The 24,898-nt window shown below is 47.0% G+C and overlaps 1 protein-coding gene across 1 annotated transcript in view; it reads left to right on the forward strand.

Annotated features, from left to right (window-relative positions):
* Window positions 1-24,898, forward strand: part of POLR3B (RNA polymerase III subunit B) — a 943,591-nt gene that overhangs the window by 459,270 nt on the left and 459,423 nt on the right. The gene's annotated exons all lie outside the window — the stretch shown is intronic.

Below are 24,898 nucleotides of genomic sequence, written 5' to 3' on the forward strand. Positions count from 1 at the left end.
TCATTGTAGTGAAAGAGGCACTCTTGTGGTTTGGCACCCTATGATGACCTTCAACTGCCATCATTTTAACTGACTTTAGTGTGTTATTTTACCCTAGCCTTAATGTAGGATAATCCTGCATATGCCTGTTTCTCTTCTTTCTTGTAATTTTTCTGTCTTTCAGTAGGAGCTGTCACGGAGTAGAACAGTCTTGCCAAGAGTAGAGTGTGTGGGATGTGCATTTGAAAGCATGAGAGGGAGAGAGAGGTGTGGAATGTAGTTTTTATACATTGATTAATTCTTACTATTGGCTTTGATATGGCCTCATGTCATCTTGTTTTCTAGCTTTGACTTGCTGCTCGCACGTAGCTGCAAAGTGGGATGGGCAGGTTTCTGCTCTTCACTTGTTTTTCGCTCTTCACTCACCAGAGTGAACTGGATATTATCTGTAGAATGTGCAACTCTGCCTCTAAGTCAAAATAAGGGAGCTTGGCCAGCCTCCGTCTTGGCCTTGACGCAGACTGGTACAGCCAGCTCGGTTCTTTCTCATGAGAAGGGGGCGAGGTTTTCTAGAAGCTTCGCCTCACATTTAGTAATGGTATTTAAGCTGGGAACCTTCGCGGGCCAGGTGGAAGCTTGCCAAGAAATAGACATATTTCTGTGGAGGTGACGGTATTTGAGTCCTGATCGAACTCCATCCTGGGCTGGTGATAGGCTCCCCCGGCTTGAGCTGGCAAGGATATTGCTTAATCGATCAGTGAGTTGTTCCTAACCATTTTGTATATATTTTCTACTCTTTGCTCCCTGTATATAGTGCATTTTATTCTAATTGTTCATTGTTGTTAATTGATACTTTAGAATCTGCATTTATTGATATATTTGGCATACTGTTCTAAACATTGCATTAATAAACTAGTGTATGTTATTTTAAATGCACCTGAATTTGTTTTCTTGTCTCACCTAAAGGGAGTGCTGCGTTGTTTCCTATTCTTTAGGGAGTGCTACTTAGTGTATTATTTAAAGGTGCAGTGGTATATTTGCCTCCAAAGTGGGAGTGCTGGGTTTGAGTGTGTCCTTTTAGTAAAAAGCACATTCATTACAATCATTCAGTTCCAAGAGTGTTGCCACTGATGCAGAGTGGCCCTCTTTTGGTTTGTACAAGTACTGTTGTCGTAGACTTGGGTCTCTTTGTCCTCTTTGATGCAAGTTGGATGAGAACTAAGGTTCTGGTGCCAGGGTTAGCCTTAAATCCTAGATTTAGGTGAGTTAGGAGTGAGAGTGCAAGTGGTCAATGGGCTACTTGCCCCGGTGGCTAACTGCCCCTGCAACCACATTATTGGTGTAGGTCACTTTTTCCACCCAGAACCAACTATTCTACCACTTTTAAAAATGGCAGAAGTCTTCCTCAGCTGTACAGACCAGGCAGCCCACCCTAGAGGTGTGGCTAGCTTTCTGAAGGTGTACACCTCCTGTCTATCTAAGTGTCCCGTCTGCCCTGGTGCAAATGTGCCTGGGGGCCAGTGGAGGGCTGTTTAATCCTTTGTGAGGCAGCCTGGTTGCGTATCACTGGCGGTGCAGCCTTTGAAGCTCCACTGCCTTGATGTGCCACTTCACTAGCTAGCCTGTCAGGCAGGTGTGACCTCGTTCCTGTCCAGGCCATTGTTTCTGACTCCTGGGAGAGTTCACACCTCCTGGCAGGGGGTCCAATTCCTGTCTTGTCAGGAGCAAGTGCGGGCTGCTAGCCAGAACACAGTAAAGGCTGGGGCAACCAGCTGGCCAACCTCTAAGGTAGCCACCTTGGTGCATGCCACATCGTCTTCGACACAAGATTCACGTCAGGGGTGATGAGGCACGTTGTGTGATACCAAACACAACATATTTAGATGGTACCATAATGGAGCTGCCAACCTCAGGTTTGCCATGGTGCCAGTCCCAGTTAGCCTATGGACCTTCTATCACTTGTAGGGTCCTTTAATGGTAAAGGCCACTGTAGGAACATATAAGCTTGCACTAATATGTCCACACCTTTCATATAATGCACCCTGCCTCCTGGGCTTTAGGTGGCCTTCCTTAGGGGTGACTGGCTTATATTAAAAATAGTGCATTGACTTTGCCACACTTGGTGAGGACAAAGTTGAGATGAAGAAGTTTACACTGCTCCTGCAGTCTGCAATGGCAGACCTGCTGTCAGTAGGTTACTTGGGTCACTCAGGGTGGCACAAACAATGCTGTAGGGCCTGGTGACCCCTTTAACACCCATGCCCTGGGTATCACTGGTACCATATGCTAGGGACTTATAAGGGGTTAAAGTCCTTTGCCATTTGGGTTACACATTCACACATATCGGTTTTAGGGAGAGAGCACTAGGGCATGGTTAGCAGCCTGTCAGTCAAAAACCAGCATCTAGTAGTCCAAATGGGGGAAAAGTTGGAGGGCATCTGCAAAAAGGCCTGGTTTCTTACAGTGCTCTTGAGAATAGCCAGCAAGACCAAGAAAACTCCCTCATGTCTTTGTTTTCTGAAGCCCCTAATGCCGCAAAACAGACATGCAAAACATGTGTGCGTTTGTGGTGTGAAGACTATACTGACTGTATTAATTATAGACCAGGGATTGAAAAATACAAGAATGCACCAAAATTAGCAAAGGCAGAGTTGTATGCCTCCAACATCTCTGTGGAGAAAAATATCACTCATTAGATGTTTAATCTACTAAAAGAAATGAACTGAACCTGAAGCCTACAGCAACTGCCCTACTCCTTTTCAGGAATTCTGTGAGACACTATCTTCTTACTGTGATAATATTGACACAATTTGTTTTGAATTTAATTCTAAGGCTACTAGACAATTATCAGTAGGTATGGAAAATACTCTGCTTTTGGCACACAAAACAATGCCTCACTTACAACAGTTTTGCAGATCTTAGAACATTATAATAGTGAGCAGGACTGTCAAATCAAGCTCTGCACTAGAACCATACGCTGGCAGAATATTCCATGTCATTATTGAGTCCATATTGTTTCCATCAGTACTTTGTTAGACTTGTAAAAAGCCCGTAGTTATTCTGTGTAAGGGAATGCCTCTTTTTGCATGGTCACCCCCAAGTTTTTCGATTGATGCTGCTGATTTTTTGACTCTGCGAGTGTATTGAGGCCTGCTTACCAGACCTCAGTGCCCGGACCCTAAAGTGTATGTCGAATAGGACATGCCTAATTGGAAATGGCCACCTTACCTGTAGGTGCCTAGTAAATGGTACCCTGTTACTCAGGTCATGTAAGTTAGAGGGGTACCCGAGGGCTTGCAGCACTGATTGTGCCACTCTTGAGCTCCCCCAAGTAAAACAAGTCCCCCAGTCCGCCACTGCAGACTGGTAGAGCAGTCATGTACTGCTAGTCTGACTTAGCCATTGACAGCAATGGCAAAGCCTCCACTTTCACTGGACATGTGTGCAAGTCATCCATCTGGCAGGCCTTCCGAGCCCAAAAGGCAGGGTGCCACATATGACACAGGCAGGACATGTACTTTACATGTCCTGACAGTAACCACGCGAAACAACCGTTTTTATTGTGGAAAGACGTGGTCCCCCAATTGAAAAGTACAAGGTTACACGCTGACTCCTCAGCTGTGCTAACTCCTGATCCGTACGACCAAAGTGTTCACACCAAGGTATCAAACAACTTGTTAAATTAAGCCTGACTTGTATCTGAAGTTGAAATTAATGTAACTTGTTGCAGTGTGCAGCTTTAGCAAAGCTGCCTCTTTCTTGCCTTTAAAATTTCTGTGCCTTCCTGAGCACACATGAAGGCTGTTCCGCGATTCTACTTTTTGCCCACCTGGAGAGACGTACCCAACGACTCAGGAAGGAGAACAATGAGGGATTGCAGGCCAGGGAGGTGTCCTCTCCCTCCTGCGGGAATCCACTTAAGTGTTAGTGCCCCAAAAGTTAGGCTTCAAAGGTGAAGCTGCCTCTGAAGAGCAGATGTGGGACACCAAGAGGGAGGACTGCCCCATTATTGAGGTAGACAAGCTGGCATGGGTAGCAGAGAGAGGACACCAGTTGCCAAACCGGTTTCTTTAGGGGCGTGTAGCCCTGAGGTAACCACACCCTAGGGGGTGGTCAGAATAGTGCATTCTGGGATAGCTAGATGCCAGATTAAACCGCCAATGGTCACCAAGTGGAAGGGAACCTGGTGGCCCATTAGCTACCAACCGCATATTGCATTGACAGCATTTTACAAGCTTTAAAGGGGCACCCCTGGCACCCAGCCTCCGATCTCAAGCAGGACCAAAGGAGACCTGCCCGGCTACACCAAGGGACCAGCAAAGAGAGGCTGCACAGACGAGGGCTGCACCTGCTGCATCTGGTGGCTAGCGAAGAGAGGGACTGTGCCTCTCATGTCCTGCTCCAGGAAAAGCTGTCTCCAGAGCACAGTCAAGCCAAGAGAACTCCAAGGGCCAACTGACTCTCCTCCTGTTAGAAGCACAGGGACACAGCAGCTGAAGAAGCCTGCTGGGTCACGTTGGTAGCCCAAAGTCTACAAGCGACTTCCACCGCTGCCGTGTAACACCAAGGATCAAGACCTGATGCACAGAGTTGCAACTATGTTTGCTGAGCCCAGGAGTGCTAATGGAGAGTTGCTGGGACCCTCTGAAGGAAAGTTATCGACCCAGGAAGGATTGGCATGTGACTGCGACATCAGGCAACTGGTAGTCCAGTGGCGACTGGAGTTCAGACAGACCTGAGAGGACTTTGTGGGTTATCGACCCTGCAAACTGGACCTCCTCACCATCTTTGTGGACTGAGGAATCCCTGCAGGAAGACCCCTGTCGACCGTGTCACATCCACCGCATCCCTAAAGCATCTTCAGCATCCTTCATCCCTTGCATCAGGACCACTTCATAGGAATCCTTTGCAATGCTGCTAAAGAGCCGAGAACTGCTGACAGACTGCTTAACCTATAAAGGTAACTTCTTGAGGGACCTTGCTGGTCCCCCTGACTAGCTTCCTGTCAGAGTTAGTCACCCCAAATACTTCTAACAGACCGCAGTGACATTTACCTATATTTTTCTTGAAAAAGGTTCCAAGTGTCCAATTCACTGACTTCGCTAAAGCTTGTTTGTGGTTGAGTGAAATTGCACTGATTTATTATTGCTTGTAAAATCGATATCTCTGGACCTGTTTGGTGGATCTTTTTTTATTCTGGTGTTTTGGTGCTGTTCAAATGCTTAACACTTGTTCCTGTGGGGGAGGGCGGGAGGTTGTGCTAGTGAAGATTTCTACTTTTGCCGTCCCTGCGGAAAATGCATGTAAGAGTGTGTGTGTTTGGGGGGGGGGGTATGATGCGCTGCCTCCAAAACTCGTGCCGCTCGGGCGCACATTACACGCTCCCCTTCCCCCTTGCTACGCCACTGGTTGAGCTGAGGGTTTTACAAACTAAACCTTTTGGGCCTAAAGGGGTTAAGAAGTGTATTGCACAGCGAGGTCACACAACCACACCATATAATGCACTCCAGTTCCTCATATTCTGTTATTGAAAAAAGCATCTTTGTGGAATCTGCAGAAAGAGTAGTACGCACATATCTCCATTTGTCGAGGCTATTAATATTCTGGAAAAGGCACAGGCGAGGTTCAGAGCCTATCATGGCACAGAGACCGCCATGGTCTATGTTATGAATCGGCTCCGGATGGTGCAGGAAAGGGGAGATGTTGCTCCCTCATGAATTCAGTCTCTTAAGACATTGGAATATCGTGCGAAGCTCGTAAGGGGCTTATGCCGTATTTGCGCAGTTCCAGTTGGGTAGTCGCCATTCAACATCTGTGTGGCAGTTCCTATTAAATGGATAGCTTTTGCTGCTTGGAGGTGATATCCTACGTGGACGACACCCAAATAATATGAAGTTTGGACGGAGCGAGTGCTATGTTTAATTTGTGTGTGTCAGCAGTAGTGGATGATTGGATGCAGAGAAACTTCGTACAGCTGAGCTCAGATAAGTGTGAAGTTCTAAACCTGAAGAAAGCTTCCAAGGTGTCTCTAGTGACTGGTCAACGGAGATGGACAGCTTTGGTGGAGTAGGTGTGTTCCGCTGGCTTTGTCTTAAGTATTCAGCTTGACTGCTCTGAACGAATAGCCCAATGCGCCTTTAGCGCAAGATGATTCCTTTTTTATCCATTGAGAAACTCGTAGATGTTAACGCCTGCTCCTACATTCTACCACCAGTGTAGGTGCCATCCCCAAGATGGTGGCCGTTCCACTCTCAGTGTAAAACGTTAAACCTTTCTCACCGCTCCTGAATTTTCACCAGGTGAACTAATTTACCTGTTTGGACGAGCAGCGTCATCATCTCTAAACAATCTCGGAATATATCCAGGCTTTTCATTAAAAAAAATGATAATAACATTGCTTGCTAGAGGCTTGTTATAAAATCTAACGTTATATTATGTTTTTGAGCCAGTTGTTTAACGCTGCAGCTGTGAACAAAACCATCCCCATGCGATGAGAAGATGTAGCCGTGGAATCAATAGGAGGACATAAAAGGCATTATACTCATGAAAATGCGTGAAAACAATAGTCGCTAATTTCATACCTCATGGGAAACAGGAGTGTTGGATGTGCTTTAGCTTAAGATAACAGATTTCTACTCAGTCGCCAACTGGTTTACATAGCGGTTTCCTGGTCCTCTAACCACTAGAGACTTGGTAGGCCGTCCGCCAATTGAGGTGTTAGCAAAACCTACCGATTTCAGGATTAATCTTTTCACCTACCTTCTCTCTGGCGGTGATGTGTTTATTATTTGCCGAGCATTACCCCGGCCTTTGTTCTCCGGTTTTTGTTTCCCGCGCAGCTTGCTTTGTATGACGGAGATATGAAACGCCACCAAATCCGGCACCCTGGAAAGCAAGGGATTTCCAGTGTCTGACAAAAGAATACCGCCTTGACTTCGGAGATTGCCTAATCCCAGTTGTTTTGATAATGTAATTAAGGCTGTCTAATGTCTTTAGTTTTGCCACCAGTCTGTGTGAAAAGGAGAATTTGGCACTCGGGCGGCTTAGTCTAAATAGCGTTCTCAAGGCGCCTAATTAGAATTCTCTCACGTTAGGCTAATTGGGAAATTTTATTTCTACAGCTTATTTTTCATTTTTTCCCATAGCATTACCATTATAAAGGTGTTTCACGTGCTGTCAGTATATTATAAACCGAGTCATGATTTGTTGTTCAAGGCTTTCGCGTAAGAACTGAAAAGCCGAGTGCAATTTGTGAAATTTATTCTGGTACTGCCTTTTCATAATTTCATTTTGAATACGCAGGTCTTCAGCTTCACATTGTGGCTGATATGAACATTTTATGCACAACAGCTGCTTCTTCTGATTATATGAATTATATTTTTCTTTGTACACACATATGATCGAACATAACAAATGAATGATTGTAAATGAGCTCTAATTTAGGAGAAGACTGTCTAGTTAGAAGTTGCTAAATACCGTTGAACATTGTCAGTGCTTGTGCGACTAGAACTGAACTTAGAACAACTGGGATGACCATTCGATTGTGCAGCTGGAAAAGTAAAGTTCTTGTGGTTGTTGCACAATGATTAATGGCTATTTGAATTGCAAAACAGTTTTTAGTTATCGCATCCTGTTTTTTATACTGAGTGTTTCTTAGACTGATCTTAACTTTTTGGTATGGGGGAGGGAGCTGAGCGTTTTCATTGTTTTGATTTTAAATTGCTTGGGTGACACTCATTATGATTGGAAGTCTGTTATTATTAGCAGTGACTCTTAACTCCTGGACCTACCTTCTTATCCGTGGCCGCCATTTTCTAGAGGTTGCAGTCCATCCGATGGTCCGAGTATAGGCAAGGGCCTGCAGCCCCACCTAAGCATGGCCAATGCATAGAGGGGAAGCGGGCGCACCACTGGAGTCATGCTATCCAGGCTGATGAAGGCTGATAGCCAGAAACCGGTCCTTGGATGCTTGATTCCGGTCTGGAAAAGACATGGCTTGGTAGTTCGGACTGGACTGTTCCCATGAGGCACAGGGTCAGAGCTGATTTGCATATAGCCAGTGTCTAACCCAGGGTGGTGTGGAGTGCAAAAAAACGATGGATTTAGGCCCAGATCCTTGTACTGGGGTGAATGTATGACATTGTTCTACATTCTGTCCATCAACTGTGTTTTTTGCAATTTCACCCCGAGTGGGCTGGGGATGCTCAGACGTGAGTCCCAGGCTCTCCACACCACTGGAGTCATGCTATCCAGGCTGATGAAGGCTGATAGCCAGAAACCGGTCCTTGGATGCTTGATTCCGGTCTGGGAAAGACATGGCTTGGTAGTTCGGACTGGACTGTTCCCATGAGGCACAGGGTCAGAGCTGATTTGCATATAGCCAGTGTCTAACCCAGGGTGGTGTGGAGTGCAAAAAAACGATGGATTTAGGCCCAGATCCTTGTACTGGGGTGAATGTATGACATTGTTCTACATTCTATCCATCAACTGTGTTTTTTGCAATTTCACCCCGAGTGGGCTGGGGATGCTCAGACGTGAGTCCCAGGCTCTCCACACCACTGGAGTCATGCTATCCAGGCTGATGAAGGCTGATAGCCAGAAACCGGTCCTTGGATGCTTGATTCCGGTCTGGGAAAGACATGGCTTGGTAGTTCGGACTGGACAGTTCCCATGAGGCACAGGGTCAGAGCTGATTTGCATATAGCCAGTGTCTAACCCAGGGTGGTGTGGAGTGCAAATAAACGATGGATTTAGGCCCAGATCCTTGTACTGGGGTGAATGTATGACATTGTTCTACATTCTGTCCATCAACTATGTTTTTTGCAATTTCACCCCGAGTGGGCTGGGGATGCTCAGACGTGAGTCCCAGGCTCTCCACACCACTGGAGTCATGCTATCCAGGCTGATGAAGGCTGATAGCCAGAAACCGGTCCTTGGATGCTTGATTCCGGTCTGGGAAAGACATGGCTTGGTAGTTCGGACTGGACTGTTCCCATGAGGCACAGGGTCAGAGCTGATTTGCATATAGCCAGTGTCTAACCCAGGGTGGTGTGGAGTGCAAAAAAACGATGGATTTAGGCCCAGATCCTTGTACTGGGGTGAATGTATGACATTGTTCTACATTCTGTCCATCAACTGTGTTTTTTGAAGTTCTCATGAAGGCTCTCTCTTGCAGACACATTACAGCTAGAGTTGAGCCCAGGACTCCTGTATGCTTTCCCCATCACTATCTCTCCTGCACTGAATTCTGAAGACGATGAGGAACGACCAGACCCTAGTCATTCTAGTGGCTCTGAATTGGGTCAGGGAGTTTTGTACCTGGACATTCTAGGCTTGCACGTCAGTCCTCCGATTAGGCTGCCACTTCGGGAGGATGTCCTGTTTCAACAATATGAGCTGCAAGCCGACACCTCCATGCATCGAGATTGAGAAGTGACAAGTTGATTCCCTTCGACCTTCCTCTTGAAGTAGTTGATGTAATCTTGGCAGGCAGGTGCCCTTCAAATTTTTTTGTTTTCGAAATCATTTTTATTGCCATTTCTTAATTTTCCAAACAGTGCATACAGTGTATTTACTTTAGGCTTAGTCCTCTCATACATAGTAATACATGTCGTGTTTCAAAGTCATGTTCCAGTTTTTGATTCTATCAACAGTTATTCCTTAAAACAAGAAACATGGGATAGTCTACAAGTGAGAGACATGCGTCTGCAGGCGATTGCCTATAGTATGTGCTGTGATCTAAGCGTTGGGCGCTAGTACCGTGATCAACATCTGAGTATATGCGTGATGCCACGTGTCCTTCAATGAAGCCTGTGTATGATGGACGCTAGGACAAGTTTTTTTTACTTGGTGCTGTGCCAGTCAGTTGAATACGTTGCATGAAAAACCACGGGATATATTGTTTGTATTTGATAGAGACTTCTAGCCGCAGATTCCTTAACTTAGAATTATCCCCAAGCATCCGACTGGATCGGAATTCTTTTCGTGAGTAGTACACCTGCACGGCAGAGGTGGCACCGTTCGCTCCAAGTGGTTACATTAGCATCAGTTGCTCAGTAAATGACGTTCACGTTGCCTCTATGGGCGCCACCCAGGTGTACGGACGCCTGTTCTTTTCTTTTCTTCACCAGCCAGCACAGATTCGTGAAGAGCTACCACATAGTAATTTAGTTTTTTCGACTTTTTATCAGTCTTTTTGAGGTCTTATTTTATTTTATGTATTTATTTATAAAGTTTTATATAGCGCTAACAAGATCCCAAGGGATATCAGAGCGCTTTACAATAGGATGGGAGGAAGGAAGGACATAAATGCAAAATCGACAACAGGTAGGAGTAAAAAAAAACAGGAATGGTAGCATATTCCGGGACAGTTGCATAAAAAGGAACCATAACAAATGATTGTCCAATGGAAGTAAGAGCGATTGTCTTCGAGCAGGTGCGCCTAGCATACTTACGGTAAGAATTTATTCGTAAATAATTTTTTGCCTTCCAATTTGAATGCTGTCGTTGAAGAGATTTGGCGTACGTCTGGTGGAAGGGAGTTCCATAGCTTTAGGGCAGCGCCGGAAAAGGCTCTGTGACAAGTTTTGTTTTTCCTAAAGATGAGGTGTTGCAAGAGGAAAGTCTTGGCGCTTCTTGAGGCTCTTACACCACAAGAGAGCTCCAGTTTTTGCGCCAGGTACTTGGGAGTATTGAAGTGATGGGCTTTGTGCGTCAGAACGACAATCTTTAACTGAATACGTGCTTCATAAGGTAACCATTTGAGGAATTTTAGAACTGGGGAAATGTGCTAGTTTCGCTTGGTGCCTGTAACCAATCCAGCCGCTGTATTCAGTGATGCTCTTAGTGGAGCCAGGGAGTATTTGGGAAAGCCACAAAGGGTCGCGCTGCCGTAGTCCAGCCTAGGCAGGACAAGCGCTTGCACCTTCAGCTTGGAAGTCGTTTTGTGGAAGGAATGGTTTGATATTTCTGATTGTCCTCATCAAGTGGTTTGCACCCTTACATACCTTACTGATGTGATTTTTCATATTCAGGTGCTTTTCCAAGGTGACTCCAAGTGATTTGGCAGAGTCTATGATGAGAGGGGTGCAGTTGAAGGCAGTGAGGTAATTCAACCAGAGCTCAAGCTTGGGGGTGTGGTTCAGAGGGAAGATGACCAGGAATTCCTTTTTTGGAGGTGTTGGGCAGAAGATTGTTCTGAGTTAACCAATTTTGAGTAGACGTTAGGGTCGAGTTGAGAGAGATAATGTTTTCGGGGGGAAGAGATTTTCAAATAGAGTTGCGTATCGTCCACATACATATGGAAGAGAGTGTTTGAAGAGTTTAAAGAGTTAGCTAAAGGTTCCAGTAACATATTGAATAGAATCGGTGATAAGGCGGATCCTTGGGGGACCCCCATGAGGACTGGAGAGGGCTCGGAGGGAGAGTGGTTTGCCGTGATCCTTTGAGATCCGTGGTGGAGGAAAGACGAGAACCATTGTAGCACCTGACCAGAAAAACCCATCCTATTTTTCAGAGTGGCGAGGAGGTTGTCATGATTAACCGTGTCAAATGAGGAAGAAAGGTCAAGGAGGATCAGGAGGCAGGATTAATTTTGGTCAAGCATTTTTAACAGACCATCCATTACGTGAGTCAGTGCCGACTCGGTGCTATGACCCTTCCGAAAGCCTGATTGATGTTGGTCAAGAAGTTGGAAATTCTCTATATGCGCACAAAGTTGGGCTTGTACGCATTTTTCTATGAGTTTCGCTAATATGGGGAGGTTGGAGATAGGCCGGAAGTTATTGAGATCCGATTTGTCAGCGTTAGGTTTTTTCAGTATAGGTGATACCTGAGCTGCTTTAAGGCTGTCCGGGATCGTACCTTGTGAAAGCGATGCATTTACAATCCTTGTCCAGGTGGGGATGAGTACATTCTTGATTTCTTTGAAGATGGCTGGGGGTAACGGGTCACTGAAGTGGTTGGATGGGTTGATATTCAAAAGGATCTTGTAGATGTCTTTTTCACTAAATGGAGTAAAGGTGCACCATGACGCATTATTCTTGGTGATCAGGCTGGTAGATCTGCCATTTCCTGGGAGGTCATGGGATGGTATGTCCCTGGAGGAAGGCAATAGAGCCTTCTTAGATGAGAGGTCAATGGAGATGAGTCTTGCTTTGTCCGTGAAGAAAGCAGCAAGTTCGTCGCAAGAGGGAGGGGTGCCACCAGAGTCAGAGTGGTTGAGACCTAATACGGACTGCTGTTTGACCAACTCAAAGAGTTTCTTGGGGCGGTTTGCTGCTTGTTCCAGTTGGTGTCTAAAGTAGTCGGACTTAGCCCTCTTGATTTGTTTTTTGTAGTCTCCTAGCCTCTCTAAGGAGTTTTAGTTATTCCGAGGAAGGGTTGGATCGCCAGGAACGTTCGGGTGCTCTAAAGTGGCGGCGTTCGGTGTTTAAGTTATCATTATACCGGTGTTTGGATATTTTTATTGAGGCATTTTTTTGTTGGATTGGTGCAATGCCATCCATGATGTGGAGATGGTTGAATTGTAGGAGTCGGTTAGTGACTGCACCTCAACCATCCGCTAGGGAGGCAAGGGCCAAATTACAGTGGGCCGCTATTTCACCGGAGTCTATTAATCTGAGGTCCCTTTTCCATATCCTTAATTTCATTGGATGAGCCAACCTCATCGACATCTTCCTTTTGATATAAAAGAGGATGCAGTGGTGGTCGGACCAGTCACACGGGGAAATGGAATCCATGATGATGGTCTTTTCCTTGGAGATATTGAGGTCTAAATTTTCTCCTTTAATATGAGCTAGTTGGTCACAGTGCTGAGTCAGATCTAGATCATTTAAGAAAGACTTAAGGCAGGATATAGCGAGGTCATTGGATTTAGACCAGTGAAGGTTGAAATCACTGAGGAAGATTTGGGCCGTGGTTGAATCAACATTAGCAAAGATGATTTCCATTAGTTGCTCCATGTAGGGGAGCTTGTCTCCTGGGAGATGGTAGGAGTCAAGTTTACAGACCGGTAGGCTCTTGCTTGAGATGCTGAGACAAAGGTATTCAAAGGAGGAAGGCGTAGAGGACTCTACTTGAGAGATCGAAAGTGTGTTTCTGTGAATACAAGCTAGGCCACCGTCCAACTTCTCGGTTCTGTCGAGCCTAATTATTTCGTCAGTGGGAGGAACTAAGAGGTCTAAGATAGGAATGGAAGAGTGGTTTAGGCAAGTTTCAGTTAGGATAATAATGTCTAAGTCCTTGTGTTGGATGAGGTCGAAGGTATCCGAGGCATGTTTACTTGCTGATCTGCAGTTGAGTAGTGCACATTTAAGATGTAACGGATTTGGGGAGGAAGGCATCTGGGTGACTTTCACGTGAGTGAGGTTGTCAATATTACTGCCTCTAAAAGTGCGTGGAGGTTCTCTGTTTGGATTTGAATGGATGGATTGTATTTGTCTCGGCGAGGTCATGTTTGGGTTGGACCAGGTAGGGTAAGAGTTGTGTGGGTCCTGGAGATCATTGGACGTCGGGAGGGTCAGACATCATCTGGGCCCGGAGGGATCGTTAGGAAGGGGAACGGATTTCATGATGGAGGGAGCTAGGGGCTGACCAATGGACGGCGGGTGGGTCACACAACTTTTTGGCCGGGAGGGATCTTTCGGTAGAGGAATGGGTTTCAGAATGGCGGGGGCTAGAGGCGGATTCCTGTGTTCATTAACGCTTGAGGAAGCGCTGGGCAAATTCGTAATTGTGAGGAGAGAGCTGATCACGGGGGAAAAATAATTATAGAGGGCTTTCAGGTCATGTATATCAGAGATGAGAAGGTGCAACTGGAGAAAATGTAATCTAGGCGCGCTGCCAAGTCAGGGTGTTAGTCTGGAGGGGTTGTAGGGAAAGCGAGTAGGGAAGAGGGATCTTGATGTAGGACTGAGGGTACCTCAGAGGTGATGAATGGTTCCTGTCGAGGATGGGGGTTAGGTACAGACCGTGCCGAAATTGGTGGAGATGATGGAGCATAATCAGTGGTGGGCGATTGCCTGGGTTCCAGCCTAGTATGGGTCGTAGGGAGAAGGCTGAGGGACGGGGGATCAAGCAATGGAGGTAGTGTTATTACGTCCCACTGGGGTCTCTTCGGTGGAGGAACAGATAGGATCGGACTGGCTGGATGTGCGCCTAGTAAGTTCAAGGAGACTCTCGTCCTTTGAGTCGAAGGTCTAGCAGGTTGGGGCAGGTCAACAGGGGACAAAACAGATCTGTGAAGATCTAGAGGCGAGGAGTGGTTTAGATGGAGAGAGGGCCTTCCTGGTTGGGGCACCTCAATAGGGGACAGGACCGCTCTTTGATGGTCTTGTGGCGAGGGGTGATTTAGCTGGAATGAGGGCCCTCCTGAAGAGGAGGGGGGTGGCATGTCCTGAGAGATGGTAGCGAGAGAGTGAGTGTCAATGGATTTCGCTGAAGCCACATTTTTGAGTAAAGGGAAAATAGTGTCTAATTTAACTAGATTGATGTAAGACTCTTGGATTAGGATGATACCATTGTTATATAGGGTGATGGTGGTATTAGCATTGAGTGTGGGTGAGGGTGCTGTTGTGAGCTTGAGACCGCGGGGTGTTTTCCTAATACCAACTATTCGTAACATGGAATAGAAGACATTTCACCAGCATGCTCTTTTCCTGGTGTAAAAGATAATATCATTGACTCTAGTACCATTGTTAATACAATAGTAGACATCAGAGATTAACGTTTCAGGCCTGGTCCTGAGAAGGTGATGCCTGTGTTTCTTGGTAGCGTTTTTTGAAAGGTTGGGTGGGTAGTTGATGATGAAAGCATTGGATCCTGAAGGATCAGGGATTAGCTCCATTGAGGTGGTGTCCCTATTACCCGATAGTAATGCCTTGACAGCAGCGGCAGGAAGCTGTTAAAGTGAGAAATTCCAGGCACTGGGATGTGGGAGTAGAGTCTTCATGACTAAGGTGTGGGGGATATTGACCAATCTTCCCATACACCAAGATGGCCACCAATAAGGCCCACAACGGTAGGGGGGGTAACAGTCCTTTTCTCTGACAAAGCCCTGCCTAGGTGATGATATCCACAAGCCAGATCCAATATATAGACCCCATAAGCAGGGGGTTAAAACAGACCTTGTCCCCTTCAACAGCCAACCCAGAAGTGAAAGTTAAAGAACCCTAATCCCATTCCAAGATGTCCACCAAAGGAAGAATGAGATGCCAGCCCCTTTCTATTCCTATGCCCAACTGTGGGAGGGACGTCCAGCTTTGAGCCCATAGGAAACAAAATGGATGCAGAGATCATCAAGGAAGCTGACGAAAACAAAATGGGTGATCACGACTGCAAACCCCAGAAGTTGAGCAGAGGCCCCTCGCACCGATATAACCACAAACAAAGACATCCAGACAGGCCATTGCAGGCAATTCACAAAGGGAGGTCTGTCCATTTGTGAGACAGTATGCCCACCTAGTAGGAAGGCTCAGAGAACTCCCAACATCAGAGAGAGGAGGAGAGAAACTAGCCCAAGCTCAAGAGCCAGACCTCGGGCCATGCGCGCAGTCAGATGCAAAGCAAGGAACAGAACCAAAATAAGATTGTGCAACCTGGGGGGGTCTGGCCCGTAGAAACTCACCATCGGCGTATAGCTTATAGCGGATCAACTGAATGGTGAAGCGATGTGAGGCCAAAAAGACAACAATTCCACGAAAGGAACCAACCTTGATCCCATCAAGATGCACAGCCTGACATCATTTGAATCAAATAAATCAAATTTATGTATATGTTTCTGTATTTTACTTTTTTTTTTGCTTTTCATTGCCTTTTCATCCATTAGTCTTGTCTATTTTTTCGATTCATTTTACTCAATTTCTGTTCCACATTCAAACAGGCGCAGGAGTCGACAATGGGTTCCACATGCCATGCTTTATTATCCACATCCCAATGCATTTCGGGAACATTTTCCCTTCATCAGGGGCATCTATAAGTGCAAACATAATTGTATGTTTATATTAGCCACCCTGAATAACACTACATGATTTCAAATATAAATATGAAAGACATTGACTCAACATTTTATATCCATAATTTCCTACTAAAATCTAAACATTGCGTGTCAAACTCAAAAAGATGACTGTACTTTTGCCTGCAATCTTTGCTTTCACTACCCTCTTCCACCATCGTTATCAATCCCGGTCCAACAATTCTGCATACGGCCTTCCCCTCAAAAGTGGCAAGGATACTTCAATTTAAAAAAAAAAAAATATACATAAATTTGATTTATTTGATTCAAATGATGTCAGGCTTTGCAGCTTGATGGGATCAAGGTTGGTTCCTTTCGTGGACTTATGTTGCAGCGCAATGAGGCGGGGCGCGGAGCAAGTTTTGCACGCTGTTAAAAAATGAAAGGAGGAATTTAATGTTTATAATTGAATAAGGAGAAAGGTGTGCATCTCATTCCATTACCTCATTAACGCCAAAGAAACAATGCCAGCAATAGGCTCATAGGAGTTAGGAGAGGAGCCAGGAGTCAGAGCAGAAAGGAAGGCGAAGTATCATCCTTGTAGTCTGGATAGCGTCTGCGGCCATGACATGGAGGGTGGCGGCGGGGTCCGAAGTGATGGCTCAAGGAGGTAGAGGCAATGAGGTGGCTTGGAGGAAGTGATGTCGGTGAAATTGGAGGGCCTGCGTCCCATTTAGCGGGACAATTGAAGGTGATCTCCATAATGCTGGCCCAGGGTGGGTGGTAGGGTGGGCGACCGGGATGCACTGCGCCGAGTCGATGGCAGAGGACTAATCACAAACAAGGCTGGAGTCCCGCTGAGAGTCTAAGTGACAACAGGCTGCATAGGCAAGACCAAAGGCAATCAAATCCCCCTGAACACATTGAGGGTCTTAACTACTGGTGTGGCAGAAATGTCATCTAAGAAGGCTGGCTTCAAGCAATGTAGCGCCTGTCACCAACAGATATTGTTGACGACCCTGCATCTTGCTTGCTTTTAGTGCATCAAGCGAAACCATGCCCCTAAAGCCTGCCCCAATGGCTGTGCCTTGCACCTGAAGAACTTAAGGGAGCGACTCCTTTAGCTTCTGGTGGCGCGTTGTGCGATCCACAACGATCGAGGTCCCGATCAAGAGGAAAGTCCCAAGAGCAGTTGCGGATCCCAGGGTCGTCGTCGTCACACTTCAAGTCATCGAGCCATTCGGCCAAGTCGAAGTCCCACAAGAAGAAGAAGTTCTCGAAGGACGCTTCGACTTCGCCTCATCCGTCATTCGACAAGACGAGGGAGCGTCGCCACCCGATGCCTAGCTCTGCAGTTGAGCCTGCACCTGGGCCGGCTCCACGCCTCCCGGAGTTTCCAGCAGCCTAAGCGAACCCCGCCCAACTCAGAATTCTGTGAAGCCATGCACCTCTTATTTGTGTGGCCCTTTCCTTCCACCGCGCCATCGGGCCCCACTTGTTCTGGAGCGTCTCCTCCTGGTTTCACGCTGGTTGCTCTGGTGACAGTCGACCTCAAGAATCCACTGATAGATCCGGACTGGCACCGGTCATACCATCCTGACCTTCCCCGGTAACAATCCCCGGCCGGCACCCACCGGTGGCTGTCTCTAGGCCGGCTACCACCGGCTGCCCCGACTCCAACATAGAGCCAGAGGTGCTTCGTCTGACTCTGGCTCCAACTGGACTCATGCCACCCAAGTGCTGCAACCGGGAGTATCCCCCACAGAACCACAACTCCTGTTTAATGAAGCCCTCACAAACGTCCTACTTGGGACCTGGGCCAAGTCGATACAGGAGCTTGGACAAAGGTTTCGAGTTGGGCCTTCGGGTCCTTCTGGTCGTGCGGGTTGCTTGGCTTCGGCGTTGGCTTCTCGGATGTGTCCTCTGTTGCCGTTTTTTGCCCTGGGGGTTCGTCCCCTGCGCGTGCCCTGCCTTGGGTCTTGCCGGGCTGTCGGGTTTGGTTCGCTTGTGCGTTCCTCCCTGGCTTCTGTTTGCTTCTATGATCCCTCTCCCCTGGTGGGTTGGGGTTCCGTGCTGTGATGTTTGGGCCTGTCCCGCTCCTTTGGGTCCTCTGGGGTTGTTGGCCCTCGGTCTCGCTGGCCTCTGTGTTTTGCCCCGGCCTTCTGCTCCGGCTGTTTGGGGTCTTCTCTGCCTGGCCTGTCTTTTTTTGGGCTTGGCTGTGGTTGGTGTTGGCTCCCTTTGGGTTCCCTTGCTTTGGTCTTGTGTTCTCTGGGTCGTTTTTCCGTCTGGTTGCACTCCTTCTCTGATGTTCGGGGTGTGCCTTCTTCGGCTGTTGCTTCCTGCTCCGGTTTCCTCTGGTTTGGCTGGGGCTGTGTTCTCGGGTTCCTCTTGTTCTCTTTTCCGCTTTGTTTTTTCAGGTCTCTTTGTCCTGGTTGGTTGCCCTTGTTGGTTTTTGCTGCTCGGGTTTCCTGGAGGTGCTGGGTCCTTTGGTGCTGGGTCCCTTGGTGCTGTGGTTTTCCCTCTTTCCCTGTCCGTGGGCTCTGTCTCGCCTTCTGTGCTGGGTGCTGGTGGTCTCTCGGCTGTTGCTGGCCCTTTTCTGTTAGGCCTGCTGCTCTTTTGTGAGGTTCCGTTTTTTTTCCCTCTGGTCTCTCTGGGGTCGTGTCTTTTGCTTCCCTTCTCTTCTGGTTTGGTCCGGACCTTGGTGGGATTCTCGCCCCTTGTTTCCCGGGGACGGCTTTGTTTTTTTTTTTGGTTGGGGCTTTGCGTTCCTCTGGCCCTCTTGTCCCCTGGGTGTTTCTTTTCTTTCCGGGGCCTGGGTTTGGCTGGCATGGGTTCTCTGTGCCTGGGTTTGGCTCCTATTGCCCGGTTCTGTCTTGCTGGCCTGGTGGTTCTTGGCCTTTTAATTTAGGTGGCCTCCTCGCTGTTGTTTCTTCTTGCCTCGGTTGGCTTGTGTGTCCATCCTCTCCTCTGGTTGGCTGTGGGGTGTTCCTGCTGTGGGCTGGTTGACCTCTGTGGTGGTCGGTCTGGTCGTCTGGATGTTCTCCCGTCTTTTTTTCGTTTTGTTGGGTGCGTCCTGGTTTGGTGGGGCTCCCTCTTGTCGGGGGCCCTGCAATGGGTTTCGCCGGTTCTGCGTTTTGCTTCCTGCAGTTGCTGCCTTGAGGTGTTTCCTGGGTTGGCTTCTGTTTGGTTTGGGAAGGCTGGCTTTTCTGCTTTGGTATTCTCCACATTGTAATGAATGGGACGAGGAAATAAGGGACCTGGGGGTAATGCTATATTACTTACTGGTAATCTTCATTACTCCGGGTCCCGTTGTCCTCGTCCCATTCATACGACCCGCCCACCCTCCCGGACGGCCGGCCTTCCTGTTTTGGGCTTGGTTGTTCAGGAGGACTGCAGGGTAAGTTCCCTTATGTACTCCCGGTGGGAGGGGCGGGGTTAGTGTCCCAGCATTCTTATGATCCTTTTTTTTTCTGTCGGGAGATGGTTATCTCCACATTGTAATGAATGGGACGAGGACAACGGGACCCGGAGTGATGAAGATTACCGGTAAGTAATAGAGCAAACCCAAGGTGCTCTTCTTCTCTGGAGGGCTAGGGGACCAATCTGGCACTGTTGGCCCACTTTAACCCGGGCTTGGAGCGACCGGTACTGTTGTGCTGGCCAGTGTCTGGCATACGCGGTCTGGAGTCTCCACATTTCTTTCTTTGGTACCTTCACTGTGCAGGGAAGCAGCTTTGATGCTCCACAGGAGTTCCTGAGTCTTGACAGAAGTGCTGGTCATCCACCCAGGCTTAAGGAGGCACACCGCTTACAGGATGAGTCGACTTTGGCACAATCGTTGGGAACAGCGAATTGGTCGGCAGGGTCTGCACCAAGTCACTTGCTTCTTCCACAGTTCTTGCTTTTCACAGCCCTTTAGTCCTTCTTCTTTTAGGTCAGCAGACTCTGATTTCCTGGTGCCAGGGATTCTCCTAAATACTAGATTCAGCTGTGTGAAGAGAATTAGGATAGTAGTGAATGGGTTACTGACCACAGGGGTCACTACACCCCTTATATGACCACTTCCTGTGAGAAGTGAGCATAACTGTGTCCCAGAGCTCCTAAGTTTGCTTCACAAAAATATCGGACTTCTGATTTTTTTTTTGCTTCACTTCAGGTAGCCCTGAAGCCTAAAGTTGAACACGCCTCTCTGCCTACTAATTTTCCCACCTGTCCAGGTAATGTTATCATATGGAGGACAGACATACGCTGCATACAGGTACTTCACAGCGACTTGCAAATGGTTCTCAGAGGGAAGCCAGATTTGCATACCAAAGTGTTTGGCTCTTTGAAGCCCCCTGCCTTGGAATGCTAAATCGCAGGTCATCCTGTGGGAGGGGGTGTAAACACGCTCTGCCTGAGCAGGCTTTGTTCCTGACCTCCTGAGAGCAAAGGCCCTCACCACGGGGGCACAGAGTCTGGGGTGTAAAGTCTGGTATTGCGAGCTGTTGATTATGGCCATCGGTCCTTAACCTCCACTTAAGAAGGCAGAGCGTCTGTGGTGGCAGGCTGGCTAGGACAGTCGGTCATCACACTAGTTGTTGGTAGGATCTCAGAGGGTACCTCTAAGGTGCCCTCTTGATGCTTGTATTAATAAATCCATCATTGGAACCAGTGTGGGTTTATTAATACAAGATGTTTGATGCACAACATCTCTAGTTTCAGCGAAGCCATCATGTAGCTGGCAAACTAGTTTTTGACCAGTGTCCCACACGTACTTCAAAATGGCTTCCCTGATCACTTGTACTGGCAGTACTTGAACTGGCTTGCACTGGGGCATATCTGCTCATGTAGATATGTCCACACATGTAATATAATGCCTAAGAGCTGTAAGGCCTGCTGTAGGGGTGACTTAAAAATATTACATGCAGTGTTCAGGGCACGGCACACAGGTGTGTGGCATGTCGTGTTTTCACCTTTTAGACCACCTTGTCATGCAGCCTGCAGTGGCAGACTGTATGAGTTTGGTGCTATGTCCCTTACAGTGGCACAAGATATAATGCATCTCTAATGGGACCCCCTTTAGTACCTATGCCCTAGGTACCAGAGGTACCACTTACTAGGGACTTACAGAGGTGCTTAGAGCTTGGTCACATGGGGATTCCAGTTGTCTTCTTTTGAAGAAAGAACACTGCCACTGGGGACCTTTTGAGCAGGAACCCAGTGCTTTCCAGTTGTATCAATTGCCAGACAAAACGTGGGTGGACTACTGAACAAAACCCCAGTTTCCTATAGCATGGTGCACAGAAAAACACATTGATCCCCTTTATGCCCCCCTTTCTCAGGTTCTCCTGCTTGTTTAGCAGAGCTCTTCTCTGGGCACTCTTCAGGGAAACCTTTCTAGATTATCTGTTTTTCTTCGGTTGCCTGACCACCCGTCCTTTTTCAATCTCCTATTGTACCTAGGTTTTTGAAAGGTGTGTAAAAAATGTTTTTCCCACTCCTTTTGTTATGCCCCAGTGATACCTCAATCTAGTCTTCACTTTCTGTATGAGCCTCTGCACTATTGTCCGCTCTGGCTCTTTATTATCAAGACGGCCTTTCTCATGGCTATATCCTATGCCCGGAGGAGCAGAGAACGTCAGGCCTTGTCCTCCAAGACTCCTTGTCTTAAAATCTACCCAGACAAACTGATGCTTTGTACTAGAGCTTCCTTTGTTCTGAATGTGGTCACTCCATCACTCTGCATACTTTTAATGCTCCACCTCATCACTCCAAGGAAGAGGAGCCACTTCACCGCCTGGACCCCAAAAGAGCATTGAGGTTCTACCTATACTGCACGAGAGAATTCCAAGTGGATGATCAACTCTCCATGAGGTATGTCGGAGCGAAGAGAGGGCGGGCAGTACAGAAGAGGACCATCTCATAATTGACTGTACTCTGTATAAAAATCTGCTATACATTGGCTAAGAAGGAACCCCTTGAGGGTTTGCCTGCTCATTCCACCAGATCTAAAGTTACTACTACTGTGTTAGCACACCGAGTTCCGGACCTGGACATCTGCCAGGCAGCAATGTGGGCTTCCCTGCGCACGTTTACCAAACTCTCCAGTCTGGATAGTAAGGTCCGTAGGGATGGAGACATTGTGCATGAGTGTAGTTGTGATGACGGTTTTGTGTTGAAGTCTGGTCAAAAGAATTTTGTGTTGGTGTGATGTATGGTTCCAATTGCCAGATGAGTTTTGTTTTGTATCTTGAATGTGTAGACTTGGGCATGGCTGGGAAACCTTTGTCAAAACCAGATGGGCTCTATGCCCTGGCTGTCCTGTGAGTGAGCATCTGTCACTACATGTTCTGCATGCATAAATGTTGAGGTCAGTGTGCAGTCATGTGGTGGCAGGTCCTAATGTCTATGGAGTTCTTAAGACTTGCATGCCTTGGACTATTGTGTGATGGTAGTTACAACCTAGTTGTTTTCTTATTTCTTAGTTTGATATAAAGTTTGGTGAGCATCATGTCTTGACAAGTTGCAGAGTTACTTTGGCTGCTAATTATTGTATTTGTGTATCTTTGTGGGAACTGGAGAAAGTAGCAGGTTGTTGTTGGGCGAATGGGTAAGCTAGACATATTGAAGACTGAGTAATTGTGAATGATTATCCTGTACTTTATATGCAAGAGACTAGGCTGTTCTTTGTTTCGTTGTTTGTAAGTTAGGAAGGTATCTAGTATCCTGTGTCTTGCCTTTCCCTGTAGGTCTGAGGTCTGAGTTAGTCTCTGGAAAGCTGAGAGTCAGTGATGTCAAAAAATGGTGGTGTAGAGTGGAAGATACGATATAGGGACAGATGGATTGAGAATGGAGCCCTGACCGGACCTACCCACTGTTGCTTTAACCTAAGGGCCTTATATGAAATAAGCAACGTGCCTCCTACCTCAATGGCTCCAGACTCTTGTATGAAGACCCTGCCCTATTACTTAATCAACTTGCCCCCGTTCTTCGTCATATTGCTTTGCTTTACTGCTGTCTCCCTAAGGGAGGTTTCTGTGGTGGAAGTATTTTGAAAATATATAAGCAAAATTGTGTAAACGTTAAATCACTTTCACATTAGTTAATTTGGAAAATAGACATATTTAAAACATTTTAAAAATACTTGTTAAGATTTCAAAGTACTCTTTGCCACCAGATTATGCTTGGTGTAACAAATGGCAATTCCAAGCTTAGAGGTAAACATTAATCAGGTTTTAAAGACAGTTGCTGTGAGCACTGAATGAATCATGCATAAAGAATGTTCTGGTGCATGTGAATTTGTTTTGTAATAGTTCTCCTGTACTGGATGCAGAGCTGGTGTGACACCACTGGAGCCATGTAGCATCACTCTGGCACCCTTATGTTTGTTCCCTCTTTTATGTGTCCTTCAATGCGGACTTGGAGCTGTTCTCAATGATTTTTCATGTTTTTAAGTGAGCTTTTTTTTCAAATTCTTTAACTGCGTAATGCTTTAGGGATGTCTTTGCTAAAGAAATCAGGATTCAAGCCTTGCTGCTTATGTCACGTCTCACACATAGTAAGACCCTCAACGAGCCGGAGGCCAAACTCTTCATTGTGCACGCACGAGATGGGTGAGAACCAAGGGGCGCTCTTCTTCTTCCTCTGAGTCATTGAAAGAGAAGGAAGCACAAAAAGAAGACAAGAAAGAGAAGGGACGATGCCTCACCTCGATGTCTCTCACGAGGTAGGTCACTTAGTCATTCTCCACCTCCAGTGGAGTCTTATGCAGAGCCATGCTAGTGGATTTCACTGCAGCCAAAGAGTCTCTGATGGCAGTTCCAGTACTTCCTCCAGCATCCTCTACAATTGCTGCGCTGTCGTCTTTGCCAGTCACACCGCCAGCGCCACTGTTGGCGCCAGCCTCAGTGCCTTTCCCGGCCTCAGTGCCAATTCCAACCTACCCAGAGTTTCTGGTGCAGGGTGATGACTCAGTGGAGTTCCTGCACACCATGATGGCTATTTTCGGAAATGCAGTGGTCTTCTCTGCTGTGCCCGATGGCCCCTTTGTACCGTTTAGGGCTGTGTTTGGTTTACCACCGACCGGTTCCCCCTCCATGCTATTGAACCCCAGAGACCTCCTATAGGGTACACTGGACCCATCTTCATCTCCAGCTATACCCTAGGAACGGCCCTGACAACAAATGCCACCCTAATGAAATCTAAGAGAGACACAAAGACTACCAGAAGAGTGCTGGTACAGGGAGGGATCCCGTCATGGGTCTACATTGTGCCAAAAATACTGGCAAATTATTGACATCATCCTTGGGTCAGATTCAGTCCATATCCAGATGCCAGAGGTGAATCTCAAGACATCTTGCTGCTGCAAACTGCCAGTAACCTTGATATGGTCCCGGAGATGGAGTATCTCTGTGAACCAGCTTCTCTTGAAGTAGCCTCCTTCCATTTGTTGATGGTTGCAAACTGCTTCTTCTTTTCAGAGGCCCTACTCAACCTCGTCAAGTTGAACGTGTATAAACCACCTTCTGCTCCAGCTTTGAACTTGCTAATTGCCTGTAGACATTCCCCAGAGGATCCTACCTTTCCGTCACCACATTTCTCACCACTAAGCCTGTTGGTGCAAGCATCCCCCTTAACAAAGTAGAAGCCTGTAGCTTTTCTCCTGCTCCCCCAGATAGGAAGTCTAAGAAATAAGAGGCAGTAGGAAAAAAGGTCTTTTTGGCTGGTTGTCGGCCGAAGGCATCTTCGTGCTTCACCCCCATTCACTGAATGCCACGTCTGCTGGCTAGATACTTTTTATTTTTTATTTACTTACTATATTTTTCTGTAGCGCTGCTTTATCAAGTGGTATTAGAGTGCTTTACAATGTTAACGACATTTACATATTCCTGTACACTATGCTTACAAGTTACATGAATTTAAACAAAACAAGAACCAAGAAACAGGAGCAAGGAGTTAAAGGTTATGGGCAAGGGAGTGAATACT

The sequence above is a fragment of the Lissotriton helveticus genome, chromosome 1_1, assembly GCF_964261635.1.
Source record: "Lissotriton helveticus chromosome 1_1, aLisHel1.1, whole genome shotgun sequence".
Taxonomy (NCBI): Eukaryota; Metazoa; Chordata; class Amphibia; order Caudata; family Salamandridae; genus Lissotriton; species Lissotriton helveticus.